The sequence below is a fragment of the Struthio camelus genome, chromosome Z, assembly GCF_040807025.1.
Source record: "Struthio camelus isolate bStrCam1 chromosome Z, bStrCam1.hap1, whole genome shotgun sequence".
Taxonomy (NCBI): Eukaryota; Metazoa; Chordata; class Aves; order Struthioniformes; family Struthionidae; genus Struthio; species Struthio camelus.
In genome coordinates, this window is record NC_090982.1 from 40710877 (window position 1) to 40735343 (window position 24467).

The 24467-nt window shown below is 37.5% G+C and overlaps 1 protein-coding gene across 9 annotated transcripts in view; it reads right to left on the reverse strand.

Moving 5' to 3' along the window:
- LOC138064414 (synphilin-1-like) overlaps window positions 1–24467 on the reverse strand; it is a 112815-nt gene that overhangs the window by 56529 nt on the left and 31819 nt on the right. Inside the window, exon 2 of one of the 9 annotated variants that reach the window (XM_068926934.1) lies at window positions 5251–5305. The exons of the other annotated variants lie outside the window; for them this stretch is intronic. The gene's annotated coding sequence lies outside the window, so the exon portion shown is untranslated. The remainder of the gene's footprint in view (window positions 1–5250; window positions 5306–24467) is intronic. 9 annotated transcript variants of the gene reach the window in all.

The following is a 24467-nucleotide window of genomic DNA, read 5'->3' on the forward strand; positions in this document are numbered from 1 at the left end:
TTCATTTCTTCACTCCCAAAAGAAAACAACCTAACAAAAGGAAATCCACGTTCAGGCTACTGAGTGGTACGCCTAGCTGAAAAGTTGTTTGCGCTGTAACACAGCACGAAGACATCTGATAAGCTCACTGAGAATAACTGAATTTCTCCTAATAAGTGCCATCCTTTCCACCCTACAGTTTTGTAGTTCCTTTGAGATTCTAGCATAAAGAAAATTGGGCTCAAAGCACTAAGTCAGAACGCGTGCACTTGAGCATTTTGGAAGGGGGCGTAGCAAAATAAACTTGTTTGTTTTAATTAGCCTTGAAGGAGAAACCTTTGGAGTTGGAAATTAATATTTGTTATTTTAAAACTGTAACAGCATACGTGATTCAAGGACTGTACAAAAGTTAATGCACTGTCCGCGTAATCTCAGTGAAACTATCCAAATAAATAAGAGGTCAGTTATCTGTTTAAAGAAAGACCTCTCATTTGCTGTTTTGATTAATTTATGTTTGTATGCCCTTTAAACTACTACAAGACTATTCGCTGATAATATGAAATACCTTACACTCATACTACAGTATGCTTACTTCATTGTACTCTACACTGTAAGGCAACTTTTTCAGACAGGAAGATTTTCATGCCAACTGCAGAAGCAGAAAACACCTAGAAACTTTTCCAGCCAGCTAATTCTTTCTATGGTCTTTAAGACCATGTCTGTCCTGAACATTTTCTGCACACGTGGAGTGGAACGTACGACTGCTGCCTTTGACACAACCCCAAGATAAACTGTAAGGAATGCAGAAGTGTGATTTACCTCAACTTCTAACAATCTTAACTTCTGCGCAAGATCCAGAACATAGTCTGCTGCTGCTACTCACCCACCTGCCAGCTGGGCCAGGGGGAACAGCAGCGCTTTCATGGAGGTATTAAGCCAAGCGATACAGTTCCTGCTGAGCGCACCGCAGCAGCATCCTTTCCTCTCCTCTATGATATGTCGTTCTACTACCTGCACACAGGGGCCACAGAGCAACTTTAAGTAATAACTTCTATTATTGAATAATTTTCCACATAAAAAAGGCAGATTTTACCTCTGAGGGAAGATAAACTGAAACAATGCACTGTTCATTTGTCTCAGCGATCTTTTGTTAGAGCCCACCAAACTAGCCAAACGCAGAAAATATCCTGTAGTTTTACTTATTTCCATCTCTACTTTCATTCTACTTACTAAGCTGCTGACTCCTGCTTCCTGCCAAAGACTCACCCTATTTGGGCAGGGTGGCTGTTCCCTTCATTTGTTTAAAAAAGGCTCTTTAAATGGTAATGAGCTTCTGTTTCTTCCTTTAAACCGTTCTATGATTATACATTTAACATAATTAATGATTTTAATGACTATATATATTTTACGTAATATTTAATATTAACGGTTATATACCCTATGTAACAATTATTATATATTTAATAATGTTATGACTTACTCTCAAAATGAATTTGTCCAGCCTTCCCCCTAAAAAATTTGTGACATTGTGACACTAACATGACAAAGTGATTCTACTCAACATGTCGTGTACTAGTGTTCAAATTTCTGTTACAGCAGAATCACTAAGTCCCCTTTAAAATTATCTACTTCAAAATTTAAAATTAAGTCATCTGGAGGCATACAAAATATTAAAAAAGGAAAAAAAAGTTCTTATCATTCAGGTATGAAAGGGTCACTTTTTCCTTACAAAAAGTCAGTATCTTCCCCATGAAAATACATTTGATTTTCTCATACAAAAGGTTCAAATGCTTTCAAAAAGGATGCTCTTACAACCATGCCCTTACGAACATAAATTTTAACCTTGAACATTGATTTGTTAAAAATGCTTTTTCAGTCAAAATAAAATCCATTTTCAGAAAAGCACTACTTTCTCAAAAGAAAAGATGGGAGAAAAAAAAATCAGGAAAGACATTTCTAAGAGCTTTATATGCCCTAAGGAACAACCCATAGACAGAATAGCATTTTCACCCAAAATATCACAGAATCACAGCATTGTTCAGGTTGGAAGGGACCTCAAGAAATCACCTATTCCAAACTCCCTGCTCAAAAAAGGGTCTAAGCAACAAACAAGTTAAAAACATTTTAAAGGTATAAGCATCAAGGAAGAAGACAAATTAGCATTTTTCTCCAAGAAGAAAAAAATATATACGTTGGGAAAACATCTTACCGGTGACATCTATTAATACTGTGAAATAAACTACTAAAGAAATAATGGAAATCTCATTGTTTGGCACATTCCACATGAGAGCAGGAAAAGTACCTGAACATATTGTGTGGCGTACAGAACAGTACTGGTGGGTGTTTGTTAACAACTACTATTTTCTCCAAGATCTTATTTTTTAGGATTTGCTAGCTTATAAATGTATCCCATTTCAAACACTGATTGGATCTCATAACACTAGTAATGTAAAATAATCAACACTGACAAATAAAGCCAATGCAGAGATGATCACTAATTTTTCATTCTGTATAGATTTTTACAGATTGGCATGATTTCAATGCTTTTCCATTTGAGTGTCCTTCTTTAAAAATTAACAGTATTTTTTAACAGAAAAGAACAAAACCAGACAATATTGCTTAAAGCTTTTTAGGCTTTGCAGAAACAGAAACATATCTTAAAGTAATTGTTTGCATAACCATTATATAAACAAGCTGCAGTTAGGATGTACTTATCATTTCATTATACTGCTCATTATGACCAAGATATCCTGTTTGTTTTGCCTGTTCAAAAAGGAGGGGAGGGGAAAACTGTATTCACGAAAGCAACTTTTTACAGCATTTTAAAAGGAAGCTGGTGCTGGTAAACACATGTTCTTATGGGGAATTGCCATAATCCTGACTATATCCCAGCAGGCTCAGAAAATATTTCTCACAAAGTCTCTCCTATAAAATCTAGGACATATGTATGACAGACTATGTTTCACATCCTTTTAAGGAACTGGCTAGATTAATAAAGAGAACATGGCTCTTACATTTCCCCCGAAACGTCTGCCTTTTGCTACAGGTATTTTGCTGTATTTGTTTTTTCTGCTATTTGCACGATTTCTTCACTTTCGTAAATCTCTGACAGAGCCCCTGAAAGCTTACCTCCAGACTCCCCACTGATAGGACCTTAATGTAGGCTCCTAATGCAGTATAACCACCACACAATCCATTGATAAACGTACTTCATTACATTTGCGTCGTTAAACCCCTATCATACCTTCCAGGACAATTATCTGAGAATCAATAAAGTTGTTATTTTTTATGTGGTTGCTAAGAGGTTTTGAAATTGATCTTACAGTTTTTTTATAACTATCGACTGAAATGTCCAAAAGAACACAAACAGATCAACACAGCTCCTTTACTAACTGTCATTCAGCTAAATATCTAGAAGCCATTAGGGACATATAGTAGTCACAAGTTTTTAAGTGAGAAATAATCATTGTGAAAAGTTCTTTTAATTTCTGCCACTTGAACGATGTAGATCACTTGTTGCAATCTAAAACGGACAGCATGATTCCCACAGTTCCTAGATATTTTTCTTCACTACTACTTTTCCAAGTTTTCATCCTCTAGCATCAAACAAGACAACTCAGTTATAAAAGAAAAGGAGATTACACGAGACATGGGAGCATTCTGAATGCAACCAGAGAAAAATGAATACACAACAAATATCTTGAACTTCTGTTCTAAATATGTGGCCAAATCACATGCCTAGCCTTACTGAAGAGCTCTGTGATCCAGTATCATCTATGCCAATTATCTATCTATACCAAAATCAGAACGAGTAACAGTTGGAAATCTGCTAGGACTATTGTGCATGTTGTCTCTAAAAGAATGCATCAACTCCTCTCTTAACTGCTTTTTCCAAAACGGTACACCACACAGATAAACAGCCGCACTTCCTAGTCTTCCACTCACTGGAGCAATACTAACTTTTCCCATTTGTGTAAGTTCACATCCTGTGTTTAAAAGACAATAAAGATAAGGAAATACCAAGGTGGCGGGGGCAGGGGGGATTCAGTCCCCTTTTATACACTGGGTAATTTACTATACTTGTACAAAGAGGATGTAGAACTCTTCCATTCTGACCTAATGGTATTTTATTCTCATTTACACTTTGTATAGGTGGAAATAGCTGCAGAAGATACAGAAGCCCTACAGAAGAGGGTGAAGAAAAATCAGACCTTTAATGAACATACAGAAACTTGTAACTGACACCCTCAACGTCGAGACATCACAGATGGTAAGATTAGCTTTTATACCAGTCTGCTTTCTTCACCACACACAAAAACGTTGCAATAGTATTTTGAACTCTTTGGATGCTTGTTGGCCACAATAACTTGCTACTACAGTTCAAAACTAGACCACAAATGTCCTACTGCTACATTTTAAATCTATCTCTTGGGTTTGACTCCACACTATAAATTATTAACACAAACAGTCAGAAAAACTTTTCGTTTGCACTTCTGCTACTTTCCATCCAGGACTGTATTCTCCAGACAACTATTCAGACTCCTCTGTTCCATTACATGTGACTCCTTTAAAGCCCAAGATTTTAAGTGCTCTGCCTAAAGGACTCCAGCTACTTCAGTGGGTGTCACTGTTAATTAAAGACACATGGAAAGGAAATAAAGGAGCCAAAAAGCAGCCTTGCTGTCTGGAAAATCACCAGAATAGAGGGACATGGGCGACAACAGTAGGAAAAATTGGAGATGGATAACAGGAAATGTTTGCAGCTGAGAGGAACAGTCAAGTGCCTCTTATTCAAGTATATGAAGAAGCTGAATGGTGCAAAAACCAGCCTCAAACGGAGGAAAAAGATCGGGTATCGGTTTCAAAGTTTTGAAGGTAACTTGTAAGGAAAATCAAAAATATTAATAAGGATGAGCCCTGCAAAACTGTAAAAGATACATTCTATTTTTCATATATTCTACTCAAACTTCACTGAACATGGAATAAGTCATACTTGCAAAGGTATCAAACTAAATAGTGAGCTGGAGAGTGAGAACTAGGCAGTTTTATAATAAAGAAGAACAGACTCGGCTTAGCGAAAAAATAAAAAAGGACAACAGAGATGATTACAAAGTGATGGATTTGTAAGACTAAGTGTTCTTTCTCTCATCAGTAGCTTAATTTTCCATCTGTAGCTACTACATTTCAGCTCAATGCAACAAGAAAGAGCACTACAAACAGATAGCTCTGATCTCTGGCAAGCGTTAGCTGATTTCAAATTCTACTTCCTACCTTGCCTCTGGCCTTCATAAGCAAAATTATGCAACCACAGCACACAGGAGGAGCTCTGAAAGGGAATGTGATTTAAGTTACACAAACTATATGCCCGAGTTGCTTATCATATAGAAAGCTCTCATCATTGAACTATCATCTTCATTTCCAGTTCCCCCAACTCCTCCACCTCCACTGAGATAGCCTGCACTGCACTCTTGAACTCTTCTGTAGTAATGACTATTGGGTCTACCAGGAACAGCTGTTATGCTTAGTACAATCTGTTGACAGCAATTATTGAAAGCATGTATGTCCAAATACCACAATCTCCATTTTTCCACTAAAAACTACAAGTAACATTTCTACTTCTAGTCCTAGAAGGGCGTAAAAGAATAAAATGAGAAACTGGGAATACATCTATTTACTGAGGAAAAAAGTCTAACTGAGAACATTTGGCAGACAGCAGCTTAGCTTCACAAGCAAATATTTAGTTATCCGCAACTGACAAGTAAGCAGAAACACTGATTGGTTAGATTTAGTTTAAAATCTGGGCACATAATTAACCATTAATGTTATAATGTTTAGTTTTTAAGTAAACAATATTGTCATAGGGAACTTTGTGTTTGTGGATAGTAGCACTATATAATTTCTAGTTTTATTAACATAATTTTCCGCATCTATAAAATACATCATCTGTCTTGGCATGTGACCAAGGTACAAGTGTAGTCGCTTTACTGGAAACAAATGCAGTTGACTAGGCAACGTTGTAAGATAGTTATTCAAATTCTCCAACAAAGAAATATTTCTGTTACTACCTATTTTTCCCCATACATGTACAGTGAAACAAGCAACAAAACTCCAGGTAGGATCTGTCCCAGTTCCAGCAGGAGATGACAGCTCTAATACCATTCAGAACAAATTAGTGACAGTTGCAACTATTTAAGAGATTATTCCTTTTAAACTAGCCCCAACCTCTTCCAGTCACTTGTTGCAAGGTACAGGGCACACTACATCTGGTAAGTGGGGAGGAACAAGGATTTCCTGGCTCATATATCCTACAACACAGAAGAAAAGTTTGTCAATCCCAGAATTTGCATTGTGAAACATCGCAAAATAGTTGGGAACCTTATCTGGTCCAGGATGTTCATATGCAGTTTCAATTCTACAGTTTGAAAGAGAACTCAGGATTGCAATGTCAATTCAGCACTTAACTGCTACAGATGTATATGATCTTAGGTTGCTTACTATCTTGCAAATTTGTCTTCCAGTAAGTACACTCTTGCTAGCCAAAAGTCAGTTGCAGTTCTTAGGAATGCTCTTAGGAGACGGGAGATGAAGCCTTACAATTCATGAAGAGCCCTGGCTGCGCAAAGAGTACCTAGTCTGCAGCTCTCAGTCTCCTGCTATTTGGCTATTCAAGCTCACATAAAACATTCATGTCCTTCTTGTCACCACCATCAGTTCTTTCTTGTGAATAGTCACAATATCATAGAAGAACCCTATGTGAACTACACTACCCATCTTGGACTGAATAGGTTGTTACTCAGATATATATTTTGCAAGGTTTGCTTTAAAGTGATTTATGTTGGATTTAGAGAAGAGTAACACAGGCAAATGAATTCTGAATCTTCCTGAGATTCTGGGCCCAACATAATTTCTCTACCAGCAAAGTTCTGAATGTTCTGACAGTTTATGAAGAATTGTAGTCACTTAAAACAGTGGCTGTTCAAATACTCAGAAGTCCAGCATTGTCACAGGTGCAGATGTGAAAAGTGAGTTTTGCAGCAGTAACATCCTCTGTGGATTTGCAGAAAAGGACATGGAAGCAAAGGAAGACCTGGATCACACATACATGAGGCATATGCAACCTAATAGCGAGATTTACAATGATATACATTAAGAACTACCACACTTCTACGGCCACATAATTAACCCTCTACTCTTTTAACCAAATCTTTTAACTCAGCTAGGAACAGAAGGCGAAACAGCAGAAAGAGGAGGCTCTTTATCTTTGAGAAACCGCACTATACAAAAACAGACCGATCAGATGAACCGTGGGGAAAGATGATCATTTTAGTACCTCTGCACTAGACATGACCTATTTTTCCCTGTAAAACCCGGGACCGAGTAGCAATCGCAAGCCACACAAGTTTTCCTTCTTTTGCCTGGTGGGAGCAGTCCCCTGATGGAAGAACTGAAGGCTATTCTGTGAAGTTAGCTCTCCCTAACTCCTCCAGGGAACTGGCTAGAGCTCAACACTGCGTCCTTCCTGCCCATACACTAGGGCTTTTTGTCCACAGCAGCCAGCCACTGTGGGAGGCGGCGCAGGAGCCTGGGTCTTTCCCTCATGCGGACTTAGAAGCTGGGTGGGTATACAACTCATCTACAAGATGAGCTAGGAAGTACTACTAGGTACAACAGCTTGAACTCTTACAAAAACGTACACCTTAATAAGCAAAATCAAAGTACCATGGGAACCCTTGGCATGAATTCACTCCACCTCACTTTAGGCAGCTGGGAAGTCTACGTGAGGAAGCTAATCACAGTAGGTTTGTTCTATAGTAAATGCAAAGAGGCAGGCATCCATAGATAATTCAGATTTTGAGTGGGATAGACTGTTTGCTCATGGTGTCCATCTATTTGTAGGTATCCGTGACACAGAAACCATACATGAGATCTACCTTAGGCATCTCAGTTAAGTGGGATGAATCTAGACATCACTGCGAAAGACAGTATGCAGTTTGAAAGAACAAATCCATCCAGTTCAGACCAATTCAGTACCACAAAAATAATAATAAAAAAGCTATTATATTTATTAACATAACTACAAAAGAAAATTAGTATCTATGAAGACAATAGAACACAGAATTGTTTCCTATAACTCAGGTTGTGCTTTTGTATTTAGTATATAAAGATATTCTTGTGAAATCATGCTAGAGATGACTAGTTTTTTTCAAAGTAGGTGGTTCAGTAGTTGGCAACAAGATTTTAACAAGGTCTCCAGATAGAAAAACTCTCAATGAAACTGTCTGGTCAGGTGTTTTATGCCAACTTCAGATGGAGTTCTGATGTGAAACTACTTACTTCATGACCAAACTGCAATAGTTTCATATTTAATATACCATAAAAAAGCAGTTTGCTTCATATGCATCTCAGGTCAGTATCGGAGCACACAAGTTAAAATTCAGAGATTACCCCAATCCCACTAAAGGGACTACTTGACTGTAGATTCACACAAAGAAATCCCATTACTACTAAGGGTCTTATGGGAGAGTTTCCATAAGAGATTAGGCACATCTGTAGAACCATAAATGTTAAAGACAATAATGTGCCCTTCTAATTGACAGATTCAAACAGTAATAGAGCCCATCAGCAAAATACTTACTAAATCACATTCTCTTCCGTAAGGTAACTCGACTTCCCATTTGCCTGAAAGTTAGTTAAGACTTGTGCAAATTCTCTAAAAACATAGCAGGACCATTTAAGCAGTTATTTCTACGCTCAGGAAACTGGATCTAATTAAGATCCATCTGTTTTTGTGTGTTTGTGTATAAGGAAAACAGGAATGCACATAACAAGTAGTTCTATTGAATATCATGCACTGTCTTCTGTGCTACAGAGCCTAAACCTCAGATACACACTGAACAGCTAAAAAGGACTGGCTGCTAAAGTAGCCGAGATTCACTCACTGGACTGAAGAACAGTGCCGTCAAGTCAATAAATCTTAAGAATTGAACGCAGGGGTGGAGAATTGAGACCACAGAAGTTGCGAGATGTGTGCATTTCCCAGTTCAGATCTTTGAAAAGCTACCTCTGAGTCTAGGAGAGAGTAGGCACTGATTATCCTTGCATTTTTGCCAAGGAATGAAGTAGCAGTTCTGGCATTAGCTGCACTGGCTCCAAATCAACATCTCTCTCAGCCAGGACAGGGCACTTTGGAGTATTCCACAGGGTGTGAGTGAGGGATGCAATAGAAAAAAGAAAAAAAAAAAAAAGACGACTATCTTTTTATTAATATACACTAAATTTAGTTTTCAGAGCTAGAAAGGGAATGACTCTCTTCCCTCTGCGGAATTATGGTGAAGTAAATACAATATTGACTATTTTTTCAGTTTTATGGAAGCCATTTGCCTCAAAGCAGATTACGTATTATGCTGCCATCTGGAAGCCCCACTTCTAGAAAAGATTATGATTTGCAAATTTTTCTAGAAACTTTTGTAAATGCTGTAATTTTTCAAGCATCCTGTCTGGTTTAAACCACTCCATTTAGGGGAAAAGTTTTTTTTTTTTTTTGGTCTGTTGGTGCTGGTGAAACTTATATTTTTCACATTGCAGTTGCAAATCTAGAATATACTTAGGGAACGTTATATTACACTATACTTGTAGTTAAAATACTGTTTTCACTTTCTTCCCCATCAGAATACTCAATCTTTGTATGTTTTTAAAATTAAAAAAGAAGAAAAAAATACTTCTTCTTGCATCCCAACTTTCTGTTTCAGGAGCCAAAATCACAGCAATGACTTGATACTGCAATCCTTTTTTATGCAAGTTATCGTAAGATTGAATTTAGGTTTAATCACATTGCACTGTCCCAATAAAGCAAGCTCTGAAACTGCAAGACCTCAACAACATGTAGAGAGCAGCTCTGTTAAGAATCACCTTGGGAAGTTTTTTTTTTTTTAATCCTTTGCTTAAAGCGGTGAAAATACATGAAGGATATGAGATCAATGAATGGACTAAAATTAAACAAAAACAACTAGACCAAGGAAAGAAATAATTAGATTTCCTATCAAGCTATGAATAGGAATAAATTAGACTAGAAGCACAATCTGGATCAATCACTAATAAAATAGAACATGCATAACAGTGGGAACTCTGCCATTAACATATTTTGGAGTAATTAATGTACAAAAGTCTCTTGTTTAAATTGGACAGCTAGTAACTAGTCCATTGTACCTCCTATATGTTATAAAAATATTTTCTTAAACAGAGCTACCCAAAGAAGTCTTCAAGTACATTTGTTCCAAATATCAGTAATTTAATTACAACACTAAACCTAGGTTAAAATAATACGTTCATATACAGATCAAGAGATTGCGTATGACAAAACTTTCCCTGGAAAATTATGATTGAGTAGGAACATCACAAATTAACAAATCTACTTCAGTGATTTTAGCAATGTGAACTCTGACCTGAAAATCTTGCTTAGCAAAGTAAACTTAAAAGATACCCATCTTCTTTCTCTACTTCCTGCAGAACTTTAGGGAAAAAAAAGCCAAAACAAAAAAAACCCCACCACTTTATTGCAAAGTGTGACTCCTTTGGAGAAAACACACATACAATGAGAGCTGTGATTACTAGAAGTCAACCACTGCAAACTAAATTTCTGACTTTACAAATGAACATACAGCAGCTGAACTAACAAAAGCAGATTGAGTGTTGATTTTTTTTTTTTTTTTTTTTTTTTTACAGCTCCCTCTTATATCAGTAAAACACAAACTGTATTTCATGTCACCTATCTGGTCTACTTTAAATATCAATAACAATGCAGGAAATTCATAAATGTGAATCCTAAGGAGGCTGACACGCATCACTGAGAATAGTAAAATGAATGGTTACACATCTGCAGCCTGAACTTTGAGATGAATACAGGCAAATTGTGAATGCGCATTTTTCAAATGATTGCGCCCATTATTTTCCACTGACTCATGTTTGTTGGCAGAAATGAATAATACATTTTAATACAGTATAGAGAGGTTCAACAATCACAAATACAGACAGTATATATGGGTACACATCCATCTTCTGTGCATATGTAATAGTACAGCTATAGGTTGTCATCTGTTTTTAATACTACAACACCAAATAATTTATAATGCCGAACTGTAAAATATATATAGAACACTGCATCAATCACGTACAAGTACTAGTGCTATCCAACAGTTCTGTAAATCCTCCATTAAACTTTGATTTGAGACCAAACCAAAGACTTAAACCGATCAAGTCATGGTTGCTTGGACCACTGAAAGAGAGACATAAAACGCTGTGCTATTTCACGTCAAGATTATTTGCAGTTCACTTTATTATTTCAGAGAATACTAGTGACTGAAATACAGTGCACTCCACATTAAAGCCAGTGCTTATTCCTTTTCCTTAATTCAGGAGGCAAAGTACTAAATGACAATTGGGAGATCAGCTTACAGTGCTCCTAAATTACTTGACATGGTCTGTATCCTGCTTGTGTAAGCAAAGAAACAAGATAGCCTTGTACAGCTATTTAATTACACTGTCAAATAAGAGGGAATTAACTATTTGAATTCTAACAAAGCCTTGCTTCACATATACACATTTCCCATCAATTATTACAATGTGATTCCACTATAAACCGTTAGTCAAAACAATAATCACTACTTGTCCTGCATGGAGAATGTACAAGAAAACAAAAATTCAAACATTTTATCCCAAATACTGCTGAAAGTACACAGCCCATGCACCTAAAAAATAACCTAAAACTTTACCAAAGTAAAGATAACGTCACTTGAGAAGGTGTGCGTGAGTGTACACACTACACTTGTATTTACTAGAGCAAGAACTCAGAAATATGAATTCTCAGGAGAATCAAATATAACACAGAAAATTAATGGTTATGTATCATTTCCAATCAGCTTGAGAAGAAACTGATGCATATGGACATGCACATTATTTTGCTTTAACCACAGTTTACTCCAGGTACAATTTGAAAAGTACTGTAACAGAGTTTTCACAACTTCTAAAGTATTTTGGCAAAGATAAGGAATACTCAACATCTGTAGCACTGCTACAAGTTCATGAACTATGGAAACAAAAAAAAGATGCTTTCTTTTGGTACCCTAGTTCTTGTGTAGGAATCCAAAAATAATACACCCTAGTAATGGCATCCACAAGGAACCAGATACTTGGCCCCAAAATAAGACAGAGCAGCAAAGGGCTTACTGCAACTACCGCTACTAATGTAAGCTCCAGCACTTATGCTAGGATGAAATCAAGCATAGCAGAGCTCAGTCTTTCCAAACCGTGCGTCGGTTTGGAAGGAGGTGAGGAATTCTGTGTCAAGGTCTCTAATAAAGCAGATGTGACTCACTGCACTCTCATTTCAAATCAGAAACTGAGGTCTCTCGCTTTTCCGCTGAATCAATGACAGCACCATGAGGGCAGTGATCCTTCAGTAGAGGCATCTACTCACAGTAAAACCAGCTAAATTAAATCACAGCATTTGAACAGCGCTGGTTTGTGAATATAGTGCTCAAACCCTTGCTTTGGTCTGTTTCCTTAATGCCACGTAATGCTCTTATTAGCCTTATCTCCTACACTGGCACTGATCAGAGAAAAAAGGGGAATTAATTTAGTCAGTATACCAGCCCCATAAATCTTCCTAAGCTTCTTGTTTCGCTGAAGAACACATTTCACTTATAATTTTTGTTTCAGATTAAGTAATCTGAGATATCTTTGCTCAACATATTTTGAATAATGATAGCATCAGTTAGGTCATGTTTTCTTTTTTGGTTTTTAAGATCAGAAAAAGGCATCTTTCAAACACTTCCCTGCATCTTTCATTTTCTCATTTAAATTTCTCAACCCAAATTCAATAATCATCCATTAGAATTTCAACACCTGGTAATCCCACAGTGGTTTGTGCAATTACTTTTAGAAATATCTTGGGAAAGAACTAAAGCCAAATGGCATTCTCTTAAGTTTATAACATTCAAATACTGTACGAAAAGTTAGTAATTTAGAACTTGCCTCATTTACATTTGCTTGCCAAAACATATATACACCGCACTTAGTCCCATGACGACTTTTTGCTTCATGTTAGCTTTAATTACAAATTCAGGGGAAAAGTCTTATGCAACTAACACTCCCTGCAAGGGTCACAATATGTCAACTGTATCCACCACTTGTGTAAAATCTTGCATCTCCCTACTCACACAGGAAAGAACTATTTCCCCTCAACACGACCAGGGCTGAACCATTTTCCTATTCTGTCTTCAATATTCTATTATCAAGTCTTCACCCTCCCCCCCCCCCCGGCCTTTTTTTAACCTTTGGATAATCCCGTCTGCTGCCTCACCGTTTGCACATCGAGATTTGCTAGATTGTTCAATGGACGAATTCTAACAAGCAAAGTATAAAAGGATACAAATCAAAGTATTCCAAATGTCAAGGTGAAACCTCTTAATGATGTGAAGTAAGTTGTACTTACACTCGGGATCTGGGACACTGGTGAGTAACCAGCAATAGATTTTTATACAGAGTGAGTTAGCCTCAGGCAGGGCACATTATAAAGAGCATATGTCTAAGCATATTGTGGCCATGGGCCAAAGAAACATAACTTGAACTTAAAAGTTCTTTCATAAAAACTCACTTTCCTTGTCACGCAGACCAGCCCACTTTCATTTGAGACTACTTAATGAATTACATAAATTTGGTTGCATACATGTATTATTACAGATATATACTTTTAAATGAATGAATACTATTAAAATGCATTTAACCAATTTTACTGCAAATTAAAATATTCACTTTTTTTTCATAATTTGTCCTGGCACTTGACCATTAACATCTGTGCAAATATCTTTATTTTGATAAATTTAAAATGAAGAAAGGACAAACAAGTGACCTTTTCTCAAATCTTGCTCTATAGACAAAACCTATGATGCTTTTTGCTATAATTCTTTAAAGTTAAACAGCGTAAACTATGGTAAATTTAAACATTGTCAAAAAAAGATAGCAAGAACTTTTGTTTTCAGTCAAAGTTTGGTGGAAATTGGAAAATTTAGTGACAAACAGTCAAATTATTCCTGATTTACACCTGTGACACTGAGATCAGAATGTGGACTTCTGAAACTGTCATCTTCTTTATAATTACAGAAATTAGAAATAGACTGCAACTGAAATTCTGCACCTACATAATACAATACCACATAAAGTACTGCTAAGTTGATACCAATACTATTTGTTTTAAACAATATAGGCAGCATATATGACTCACTATTAGCACTTAGTGGTACAGATGGTAATGGTCTAACCAAAGGATGGGATGAGACTGGTGGTGGAAATACTAACTATAGAAGCAATAATATTATTTTAAGCTGTGATTTTGCAATGTCTTGTCTTAGAGATTCTTAAAACACTTTACAAATAGTAAATTACATTTCTGAAACCCTGTTAAAGAAATAAATGTTACTAGATCAAACACTAGAAAGTTATAAGATTTATAAATACGGGACTTCCCTTTGTTCACATTCCTTTTGCTACAGAATCTAATTGCATGACTGCATTTTAGCGTTTTACAAAAGGATCCCTGCCTCATGCAGGGCATAATCAATACTACTTAGAAAATTAGGTTGCTAATTCTGGCTTTTGTATTTTTTTTTCCTCCCCCCCATCTCACATTTAGCTAGCTTGTATTATTTATTTTAGTCTGTGTAAGCCGTACACCGAATGGAAAATCATTTATTTCTTCACTGCTTTTTTCAAGGATGCTCAATCAGTATTGTCTGGGTGTCTCACAACCATTCATTAATTCATTCATAAACTCCATTACAAGATGAGAAAGTATTATTATCCCCATTTGGAAAATGGAAACAGAGACATAGGAATTTGCATGAAGCCACCAAATTGCACAGTAGAAGTGGGAGAGTTCGAAATAGCAAATGAGGGCACCTGCATATCTGTCTGTATCTCCAGACCCTATCAATTACTGCCAGGAGTGCAAGTCAGCTTTCACTGACTCCAGTTGCAGATATGAGCGTTCCTTTCTTCTGCACATCAGATTAAGCACCCCAAACGTGAAAGTATACAGTTTTTGTAGATACCCACCACACAATGATTTGGGTTGCTTGCCTAGTATCATACAAGAACACCATCACAGAGGCTGGGATATTAGCTGGTCAACGTTGCCTTGCCTGTATTAATTACAATGTCATTTTTTCCTCTTCCCAGTGTTACTTACTGTTACCTATGTGCCTTCTAGAACCATTTGCAGATGAGTCAAGGACATCTGCTAAACATCCCGGACCACAACCCAACCTGCCAGAAAGGGCAAGAGTAAGGATAGCATAAAGTTGCATGGTAAACTATACCTCACCCATTTTTTAATTTAAGAGTACCTGACCTCATAACCATCACAACAATCTTTTAAAGTACTTATGTTACTTCTGATGGTAGCTGGTTTTCTTCAACAGTTTGATCAGCAACAAGACACAGTGAGTTCTCCACTTCCAGCGTATAACCAGCTTTCAGTCTAGAGGAGAGTCCTGTGGGGGAGCTCCTGTAACATTACAGCAGGCCCCCAGGGAAGGCTAAGTACACAAGGGGAGGTAATCTCTGCAAATCTAAGTCTGAAGACCATGGATTTTAATGAATCAAAGAAAATTGTCCCATATCCAACAAAAGAAATTTCCCAGAGAATCTATATGCAAAAAAGGTGGAAAATAACATAATGGACTTCAAAATGTTTTGCCAGTTATGTGCTTCCAACTGTGAAGGTGCTGGAGCTGTTTAAGAAAGGGCTGAATCTTTTTTATGATGAAAAGCATTAGGCACTGTTAGGTCTCCACATTTAAAAAGGATGTTGCTATTAAAGTTTCTGCTACCTCAGCTTTCTAATATCTTTTCTCTTTATTTTATAGGTGAATAAATGAAAAGGTTAGATAACTTATTCAAGATAACCTATAGCTTTGCAGCTATATAACTGCGTTCTTTGTGCTCCATCCAATACACCAAGGCTGTTCTTTTTCCTCAGGAGGGTGTCAAGCTCAATCATAAGAAATACTTCTTTAAAGAACAGTTTAAGGAAAGATGAGGGAATATTTTATCTATTTCTGTTCAATCATTTATCTAGAGACAAAATATTTGCCTGGCAGATAAGTAAGCTGCAACATTCCACCAGGCTGAAAAGCTCAGCTTCACCTTCTTGTACTACAAGATGTCTTACGTCACAGAAACATATGCCTTGCTATAGTCTATTTGGTATTCTTTGTTTGAAAATAATCACATTTATGTGATGTATTTTTGTGGCATAAAAGCACTTGCATGAATTCATCTTTTTATGCTCTAACTTCATTTTCTAAGCCATTTTTCTGCCTTGTCTTTGTTAAATAACATGAAAATTGCACAGTAAAGGATTCCGACACTCAACAAATCTTTTCAGGCTATATCCTTAGATACAGATTAGCTTCGCTGTTTGTTTGTTTGTTTTTTTAAATGAGGAGGGGAAAGCATCTTTCCAAATAAAAAAAATACTAAAAGCTGATTGGAAGTGTACTTGCTGCTGTAACAGCAAAGCAAAATATGTCTGACTAACAAAGCAAAATAACCCTTACTACATCCACTACCAAACAAAAAAACAAAATCAAGGAAAGCTCTTAGCAGTGAAACGTGGGGGGGGGGGGGGAACATGATAACTTTCTTAAAAATAAATACAAGTCCTTTAATAAAGTTGAGCTATGTTTCCTATTTAACAAATATGTTTTATAATTCACAAACTCACAAGTAGCCACATTACTGCCCTTTCTGATATTTTTCACATAATTCCACAAATTTTTTCACATAATTCTGCTCTAAATTCAAAAGTCATTTAAAAATGCTAGCTTTATAACATTGCTCAGTCAATGCAGACTCTTACCTGGATTTTCGCTCTTGTAAAAATCTGTGGTCTGAGTTTGGAGGTTCTGTAAGGCTGAGCTAAATAATCAAACCGGTAATAGAGATTATAACATGGATTTGGCAATGGGAAACGGCCAGAAATCTCTCCTACGCTCTGGCACCCTTTCTGTAATTCCATACAAAGGGGAGATGACAAATTCCACCATAAACAACTAAGCTCCTTGGAAAAGGAAACTAGATCATCTCAGTGCAAGGAACAAGAGAAGCACCCCCAGAAACAGATCTTCTACAAGCAACACAGTAGAGGAGCAGTCATGAATTGAGTTCAGCACACGTAAGAATCTCCATGTTCATGCTAATCTAGATAGCACAGTTAAAAATAGCAGTGAAGACAGATGAAAGCTGACCTCAGCATGGCTTAACAATCTGTCCAACAGGCTTGGACAGCCCGCTCCAGTCTAGGTTGACATGTCTTCACATCACTTACAGATTAAAACCAGTATAGATCTGTCCACATGTGCTGCAATCACACCTCTCAACTGCAGTGCACACTTCCAGAGAATAGTGCTACTGTAGCTTCAGTCATCTAAAAACTGTATTTGCAAATAGAAGAGCTTTGGAACATACGTGCAAAGCATATGGGGGACCTGATGAGGAACATATGCTTGAGGGAGCGTCCATTTTAGTAAACTGTATCAGATGGGCTAATTCCTCTCCCCGCACAAGGCGGTTTTCTTCGTATTCCTGGAGAACACCATAACAAGCATTGGCCTTTTCCGTGGGGATTAACACAGCTAGACCAGCTTAACCTGAATTTGCAGGTACAGCGACTCACACAGTTTTACTGTATAAGAGACACTGTTACGCTCTGCAGGCAGCTTGAGGCGACTGTGTTAAAAAGTGTAAATGGCACTCATTCATCTTCATGAGGCGCTAATGTTGTATGCCTAAATTCTAATCTAAGCAGGCACATTAGTTATCTACTGTTTCAAGGCCAGTTGTTTCAGAAGAACATCAAGATATCAATAATGTCTTCATTCTCTACTGTTGTTAACAGGGGCAGAACTTACTGAGATGCAGAGACACAGCAGCTGATAAGTCCTTTAAGTTCAGGACTTCACCTCCAAATTTTCATCAGCTTGAAAGTGAGAAGACAAGAACCCAAGTCCCTTACAGCTATGAAAACCGTTTCTTGCATAGCCATGCCTCCCCATCCCCCTCCCTCACCTTCTCAAACGCAAACATCATACCCAGCTGTTGTTCTACTCTCATTCATCAGTGATGCAATTATAAATTAGCAGTATAAAAGTGTTCAGCACATGGCAAATTTGGGATCAGTGCACAACACCCAAGCACCACACAAGGAACAAACAGTAGCAATACTGAACTTATTTTCTTATGTGGGAGGGTGCCAGCTGGTTTGGAGTACAGGGAGCGACAAACAAAAGAAGCAACAGAGGCCCCTGAACCACGGTTTATCAGTTCGCCCAGCAAACGACAAAAAAAGATTTATGCACATTCTTCAACTGAGTGCGCACCAAGTGATTTGCTCAAATGAAATTTTGTGTGCATTTTGCTAAATCGCAACCAGAGCACAAGTCAAGAAGGAATGTAGTTCTTCAGCATGCTTAGCTGCCTTAAGAGGAGAACATAAAAATATACAAGCTAGTTTTAACCCAAACAATTAAAATTCTAGTAACAATCTACCCATGGCAGCCAGGATTACGAATGGGTTAATTTACCAGGGGAAGGAGCAGGCTAGCAAAATACAGAAGGTTCTGGGAGCAGGGATAAGAACCCTGTGCTTCTCTCTCTCTCTGCAGAAAGCCTAAGTGCATGCACAGTTATGCTGTGCTTCGCTGTTCAGACCCGGGCACCTCAGCACATGATCACAGTTGAAAGTCCAGACACTCAGTAAATGTTATTCAGGGCGTTCCATGCAAGACCTGATTCATCAAGTGCTTTAATAGGGAGTGCAGAGAGGCAATAAGTTAACTCATCCACTTGGGGAACACAGCAGAAAAAAACCCCCAATATAATTGTCATTACACTGTTTGCTAATGTACTTCATTTCTGACCCTCAAGAACAACTGTAAGGAGGTGGGTGAGTGTTTAATTATTATCTCCGTTCAGTCTTGGAGAATGACAGCTATAGGTGTCAAGTACAGTGAGTGTCAAAATCTATCCATTAAAGTGGCATTATCAATGCTTTTCAAAGCACACTACTGAGCGGTTAAGATAACTGGTAAATTTGGGTCATATTTACCAGGTGCAGATTCATAATGCTGAACAATCAATGACCACTTTATATTAACCTCTGAGATGTCTGTGCTCCCAAAAGTCTGTTTCAAGGATTTTTGTATTGAGCTATTCGTAAACAGCCACCCTAAATCTAGAATTAAAGAATCAACATATCACCAAAAGTAGTACCACCACAGTTTACCAAAAATACAAACATGATCTACTAACACTAACTATACTAAATGAAAATTAACCAACATAAACGTATTAAACTACATAAACAGCTTCCTAACTTTAACTTTTGGAACTGCATCATCTGCTCTGTAACAATATATCACAAACGCATTTCTTTTCAAACTTGTGACTAATCAGTTCGCCAGTGTTTTTTCCCAAGATTTGGACTGTTTAGTCATAACATCTATTACTGTTATCATAATTTGATTTTGAAAGGCAGTTCTCCTTCTCCTAAGGATAACTCAATATACCATATACAAATAACTATAAGCATGCATATGGAAAAATACAGACTCATACTCCTGAAAATTATCCTATCAAATTGCTTTAAGCAAATCTTGCATCAAGATGTTGCAGAATGTATCATATTCAAAAGGACAGTGAATGGCTGAAGCCTTCTTTTCCTAACCCGTTGCTTGTTTTGCAGAAGCATTGCCTCTCTTTATTCGCATCTACCACCAGAATGCCCGTTAACTGAAACAAGAACAATGCTGGCCAAGGGGTCCAGGCAACCACGATCCTACAGATACAAAGTGAAAAGCATTCATGGAGTTCAACGATTACAGTACTTAGTCACAATTGCTTACATTTAGCCACTATAAAATTCCCTTACCTCTAATTTAAAATCTGGTTTAGGTTAATAAAAAGCAAATAATTAATGATGTAAGTATATCTTCATTTCCTGGTGATTCCATTTTGTAACTCAAGATAAGTTTCTGCCCATGTCCTAGCAACACGCACAAATATTGTGCTTTATCCAGTGCTCAAAATATGAATTTCCAAAACGATACAATCCTAGTACTCAACATAATTAAAGCACATACCTTAAGACTATCAGAATGTACAAGAGGAGAAAAAAAAAATCCATTGAGTATACTTAGTCTAAGCACAACAGAAGTGTGGGTCAAAGAATATATGGGGTCCGTTCACCTTGCTAGCACTCTTTTGCTTCTGAATGCACTACATTTCCCAGTTTTGTTTTCCTTTTAAAAAATGTAAAAAAGCATTAAAAAGTTTATAGACCGCATTTACGTATATTCTACTAAATCTCTCGCCATGATGGTAACTTTAATATTGAAAATCTTGAGCCAATTCAAAAGTAATTCTTACACTCTTCATAAGTTTACTACTGTGACTACAACTGGAACTCCCAGGGTAGCATACTAAAGGCAGAATATTTACAAAAAGCTATCATACAACAAGTTGTATTTTAATACAAGAGAACACGAGACGTGTACCTGCAGGCATAAATACACCAGCAGTTATATTTTTTTTAGACTGGGTAGTTTAATGTATCTCCCCATTATTTAAGAAAAATGCCAGCCATTATGGCTAGATCCTGCAAAAGAATTACATGGGTGAATAACCTGTGGAGCAACATAACTACCACACATAATCTGGTATGTAGTGCTGTCATGCACGTGTGAGAAAGCTATGCAGCACAGCCTAATTTTTACTCACAGATGTAAACAAGTTTGCTAAAATGGGGGAGTTGAAGGGAAGTGTTACGCTCCTGAGGGTAAATTTCATTTCAGAGGGTAAATTCCAGATCGATAGAATAACAATAATACAGATGGTGTTTGTGCGTGTGTGTGTGCGCGCGTGCATGCACGTGGGAAGGAGGGGGGATTATCCAGTAGTAGAGGTCATGTAATACATTGTATTGAACTTAAAAGATAAGTGAGACAATGTCTTTTTCTCCCGTTTAAACAAAGAAAAAATAATGCCAGCATTTTGATGGCAAACAAGAACTGGGGAGGAAACGGAACAGCAAAGGAAATGCTTAGAGCAAACCTTACAAACCTAATGTTACATTTTGGCTAGAAAAACAAACACACTTTCAAGTGCTATTCAATTACTCTTTATAAAAACTGCAAATCCACCATATTCATTTTCCAAATAAACTTCTATAAATGCTCCTTAAAATACAAGAAAATATGTCTAATAAAGGATTATCCCAACAACCAAACTGTGAAACCTAAATTGTACTTTTCTTCTCTTTGCTAACTGTAAAATCTTCATACCAGTGAAGCACTTGGAACTGCAACTTTGTCTTAGAAGATGAAATTACAACTTAAGACAGGTAAGCAGCTGGTGATATTGCTACTACAATAATTGATAGATTGCTTTTTCCCCCTCAGTTAAAAACCTCTCTTGAGACTTTAAATCAATAAGGTATCTGATGCATATGTTCTATTTTAATGTTTCCAATTGTTCCGTTGTGCATATAAATCTACTACACAACCACATTTGCATTTAAAGAGAATTCCCTTGTGTTTATTATGCACCTGCTCCATGTAAGCCTATCTCCTGTGCCTTGAGGGGAAAAAAAATTATATATATATATATATATATATATATCTGCCAGAAAAAAATGCAACCCTAGACACAACTCTCCTCCAAGTCTTCTTGCTAATTATCTAAGAAAATGTGTTTATTTCCTTTAATTTAGTTATGGTCCTCTTCTGACAACAGTTGAAAAGAACAACTACATTACCTTCCAAAATCTCAAACCTCTTAACAATTTTTAAGCATATTTTTTCATCTTAACACTGAAAATACACATTTCAACTGTACAGAATCATTGTATTCTCTAAGTAATACAGAGTAAAGCATTGGCAAACTGGTTCCTTATTTTACTTTTTATTTTACTTAATGTTAACGAACATGGCGGCAAGAGGGAGGAAGAGGAGAAGGAACCTGGCATCTTACTTTTAACCGTAATGTGAAACGGATGTATGTTTATTCTAGTAAAGTTGAAATAAAAATGGTAGGTCCCCCCCTCACTTTCTCTCCTTGCTCCTGTAAGCATGTTAGCAACTCATGGATTGCTCCTGGAGCTTCAACAGGAGAAGGAGGGACAGACAGCGGTGGAAATAAAACTCTATTTACACATCCCATCTAGTCAGCTGAAATGTTTAAGAACAGGGCAAGGGTAAAAATATGCTGCATCCCACAAAGACCATTGGAGCTGCTCCTCCTCGTGTCAGCAACGTGCGGTGTACCGATACCTGCATCGCCATTCCAACTATAAACAAGACCAAATGATGCTACAATTGCATGTACCAATATTTCTGTGCTATTCTCAGGATGACTCTTGTGCTCTCTGTGACAGCTGCATGTCCCACACAGGGCTGCTTCTGGCTCAGCGCTCCCACAACTTGCTAGCATCTCTTCAGTGCCAAGACAGCGCTATCTGCACATCTCCATCTCAGAGGAAAGAAACTAGAATAGTTGCAGCAGGGCTGTCACGCTTTCCTCTTCCCAATTCAAATGAGCAAAGCGTTCAAACAGGGCACAACTGCTGAGGATGTGGAGACAAGAGGACTGGGAAGTCCTGGAAGAGGACTGTGTGAGAATGAGAGCTCTACCAGTGTGGGTAGTATCATCTCTCAGGTATATGAGGGATGAGGTGATCCCAATATACCAGAGCCACCTTGTGCTACAGAGCTCACCATGGGGACAGGTTTCAGCTCCCAGAAAGACCAGGTGATTGGGAAGCAGAGGGGCAGTAAGACTTCACGGTTCCTTGAAGCTCTGTTGATGCCTTGTCAAAAATGATTACATAATATGAAGATATTTGGCGGCAAGGTGATACTACTGTGGGTTTCAGAATCATGAAAAAACAAATGGGGGAAAAAAAATCACTTATTCCCAGCACTCAAAGGAGGGACTGCATATTCAAAGACACCACTCAGTCACCTTCTCCAACTGGTCTACCTCTTGACTTGTGGCTTTTTGTAAACTTAGAAGTGGTCTCAAAAGAAATCAAGTCATACTGGCTTACTATGTCATTTTCTTCTCATTACAGAAAAAATATTGGTAAGCTTCTGTTTAATATCATTTACTACCTACTACGTGATCTGCTTATGCGAAAGATTGCCTATCTCCTTATGCTAAAAGGCCACTGAAAATAGTAGCCCACTTACTCAAACAAGGCTTTGCTAACAGGCCAGTTCCTTAGAGTCTCCTCAGATTAGTAGATCACTCTCCACTGCCCACTTCCTCTGAAGTGGTTCTATTTTATCTGCCTTTTGGCCAAGCTACAAGCCACATTTGCTTTTTGCAGCACATTGAGTCAAGGACACAGATTAGAAATCATAAAGATCTGAAAGATGACTAACTGCTGTGTTATGACATAGTTAATGATTGGGTGAAAAGGAACAGTCTGTTTGCATAGGTCAGTTTTTGACGTGCGAAAATGTGCAGAAATGAAATATACCACAACTGAGGAAGAGTGCTGAAAATCATTCCTTTCTGCACTAGACATGGGTGCCATACCTCTGTCCTAACTGACGGGATGTGTAAAGGAAAAATTATTACATAATATTGGAAGCATAACTACAGTGGTGAGACATGGGTTTTTTTGACAAGTTAGTTCAAACTCTAATTTTCATATTTACATAAAAAGTTTTTCTGAACGGGTCTAAACTCCCTCTTGAAGGATACCTCAACCCTGCTCTCATGACCAGATTTTCAGTTTAGATGCGAAAACTTCAAAGCGTGGCCCCAGATACAGCACACATAGGCATACTCATAGCCCTAGCAGTATTAAAGAGAAAACTGGGTGGCCTACCATGTCACCAGGCAGCCCATGAGCTATTCGCAGTGGATCTTTGGCTGAAAGAGCTTACATTTATGGGTGGTAGTAAGGCGATGGATCCTATCGTTTATGGCTCCTTAGGAGTATATGCACGACATACACTCACTGACTTTGCTTAGGGCAGGATACTATGAAAGTCTGCAACAGTACACTGTACAATGACTTAAATGCATGCACATAATTGAACATAATTACTGGTTGCAGAATCAGAGCTACTTGCACAAGACAGAAAATTCTTTTTATCTTCCAATGCTATGATTGTATCCCTCTCTCAAGCTTTTTAAATATCATGAATGGGTCCAACAAGCCTGTGATTTGCTTCAGAATTTTTTTTTTAAACTTTTTTGGTTACTTTTTGTGGTTAGATTGTTTAGGTATACAGTGAGGCCGTGCTTCCAATATTTTCTATGGAATCACTGGGACTAGGAGGGTTTTTTGTTTTTTTTTTTCTGTTTTGGGTTTTTTTTTTTTAAGGTGTTGTGACTCTGATTAATCTATCTCTTAGGGTTGTGGC